Below are 3,027 nucleotides of genomic sequence, written 5' to 3' on the forward strand. Positions count from 1 at the left end.
TAAATGAAGTTAAAACTAAGTAGAATATAATTACAGTAATGGGAGCAGTCAGTAAAATTACATATAATAATCTTCTCTTCATACTCTTTAGCCTTGTCATCAGTTTAGTGGATAGCTGGTCAATGAAATTAGGAAGGCTGTTTTCAAAAGTGCATGAAGTAGAAAAGTCTTAATTTAATATTTCCTAATTCTAATTAGAATGATTGATGGAGGTGTTGCATAATCACATAGAACTGGTCAGAATTTAGAAGTGCCTTTCCTTTGAAAGTCAAATGGCCTACAAGTGGGAAAATATAAATTTTCCAAAAATACTTAAATATTTTCAAGATATATTTTAAGATGTATTTCTCATGTCAGCTATCTATACATAGCATAATTGACAATAAGATTATTTGTAATGATGAGTATATGGCTACTGGGCACTGTAAGTGTAGCTAGTATGATGGAGAAAATAATTTTAAATTTTATCCCATTTTGATTAATTTAAATGCAAATATAAAAGATGTGACATGTGGCTCCCATATTTGACAGTATAGACTTTATATGTATTTTAAATATAAACCTTAAATTAAAAAATTAACATTTGTGGGTCACGGTAAATTAATATAATTATGGTACATTCGGTCTGTTTCTTATGTCACCTTATTTTTTAAGTGTTTATTTATTTTGAGAGAGAGTGCATGTGTAATATGTGCTAGTATGTGGAGTAGCAGGCAGAGAGAGGGAGAGGGAGAATCCCAAGAAGGCCCTGTGTTGTCAGTGCAGGACCTGACACAGGAGTTGGTCCCATGAACTGTGAGACCATGACCTGAGCTGAAATCAAGTTGGACGCTTAACCTAGTGAACCACCCAGGCACCTCTCTTACGTCACTTTAAATGTAAATTTCTGTTAATTATGTTCTCTGAAGATTGTATGAAGAACATATATTATTTTATTTTTGTTTTTCTCATTAAACTTTTGTTTTAATGGGTCTCCAAATTCTGTGACAGCCTTTTGGTCAAGTTGTTTCCATTGAAAAGTACTGATTTAAAAAAATTAGTAACTTAAAACTCCCACACCAAACACACAAAACAAACAGTTCACAAAACATCCTCCTTTCCTTCTGAAGGTTTTACAATGCATTATCATCATTAACCAGTCTTTCAGTATTAAGCTTAAATGGCCCATTGACACAAGTAGTTCTGAGACCATTCATCCTCCACTGATTAAGACTGGGGTGACAGGTATTGGGGATAATAACCATTTACCCCTCTGAGCTTTCTGGGCAGGCTTGGTGACCTTGCTAGTTCCAGCTTCCCTCTTGTCCACTATTTTGGTGACATGCACAGCAACTGTCTGTGTCATGTCACTAACAACAAATTGGCCTAGAAGAATATACTCAGAGAAGATCTCAACAGACATAGGCTTGCCAGGAACCATATCAACAATGGGAGCATCACAGGACTTCAAGAACTTTGGGCCATCGTCTAGCTTTTTTCCAAAATGATGATCAGTTTTCTATTTCAGCTCAGCAAACTTGCAAGCAATGTGAGCTGTGTGAAAATCCAGCACAGGTTCCTGAATACTTCAGGATAATCTGAGCTGTGAAGCCAGCTGCTTCCATTGGTAGGTCATTTCTGCTGTCACCAGCCACATTACCTCGATGAACATCTTTGACAGATATATTCTTAACGCTGAAGCTGACATTATCCCCAGGAAGAGCCTCACTCAAAGTTTCATGGTGCATTCAACACACTTGACTTCAGCTGCAACATTGACTAGAGCAAAGGTGACCATCACGCTGCATTTAAGAACACCAGTCTCTACTCGGCCCACAGGAACAGTACCAATAAATACTACCAATTTTTTAGACATCCCAGAGAGGCAGATACAAGAGCTTGTCCATTGGACTAGTTGGTGGCAGAATGGAATCCAGAGCTTCAAGCAATGTGGTCTCACTGGCATTGCCATCATTATGAGTGACTTTCCATCCCTGAACCAAGGCATGTTAGCACTTGGCTCCAGCATGTTGTCACCATTCCAACCAGAAATTAGCACGTGCTACTTTGTCAGGGTTGTAGCCAGTTTTCTTAATATAGGTGCTGACTTCCTTAACAATTTCCTCACATCTCTTCTGGCTGTAGGGTGGCTCAGTGGAATTCATTTTGTTAACATGAACAATCAGTTGTTTCACCTCCAATGTGTAAGCCAAAAGGACATCCCCATGAGTCTGCCCATTCTTAGAGATACCTGCTTCAAATTCACCAATACCAGAAAAAACAATCGGGAAAGCACTATCAGCCTGAGATTTGCCTGTAATCATGTGTAATCATTTTTATGAGAAAGTCTCTGTGTCCTCCTGGGGGATCAGTGATGTTCACATAATACTTGCTGGTCTTGAATTTACAGAGGGAGATATCAATGGTGATACCATGTTCACATTCAGCTTTCAGTTTGTCCAAGACCCAGGCATACTTGAAGGAACCTCTCCCATCTCAGCAGCCTCCTTCTCAAATTTTTTGATAATTCTTTTGTCGATCACACCACATCTATATATCAGATGACCAGTATTATTAGACTTAAACAAATCTATGTGTCCAATGATAAGGATATTGATAGGAGTCTTTTCCTTTCACATTTTGGTTTAGGTTTAGTGGTGGTTTTCCTGACACCTGTGTTCTGGCGCAAGTCCATTGTGAAAAAGGAAACATGTATTATTTTTTAAAAGATTTTATTCACATTTTGAATATTTTGTACAGCATTTGAAATGTGCTTTTGGTAGTAAGAAGTAGATTTTATCATTTAATAATTTTACATTACTAGTGTTCCTTGCCATTCATCTATATGATGGTATTCTCTCTATAGAGAATTCCCTTGAGGTATACATACAAAGTTAGCTTTTTAATCTGAGTTGAGATAACTTGTATTTAGAGTATTTTTATGTCTAAGGTAACATCTATCTAAAATAAATTAGTTTGACTCGTCATAACTTATGTAGTTTTTACAAACAATTATATATGCATTACAATTTCAGTGCTAAGTATCGT

At 36.8% G+C, this 3,027-nt stretch overlaps 1 pseudogene; it reads right to left on the reverse strand.

Moving 5' to 3' along the window:
• Window positions 1-1,498: 1,498 nt before the first annotated feature.
• LOC115283615 lies at window positions 1,499-2,618 on the reverse strand (annotated as a pseudogene).
• Between the last annotated feature and the right edge of the window lie 409 nt (window positions 2,619-3,027).

The sequence above is a fragment of the Suricata suricatta genome, chromosome X, assembly GCF_006229205.1.
Source record: "Suricata suricatta isolate VVHF042 chromosome X, meerkat_22Aug2017_6uvM2_HiC, whole genome shotgun sequence".
Classification (NCBI taxonomy): Eukaryota; Metazoa; Chordata; class Mammalia; order Carnivora; family Herpestidae; genus Suricata; species Suricata suricatta.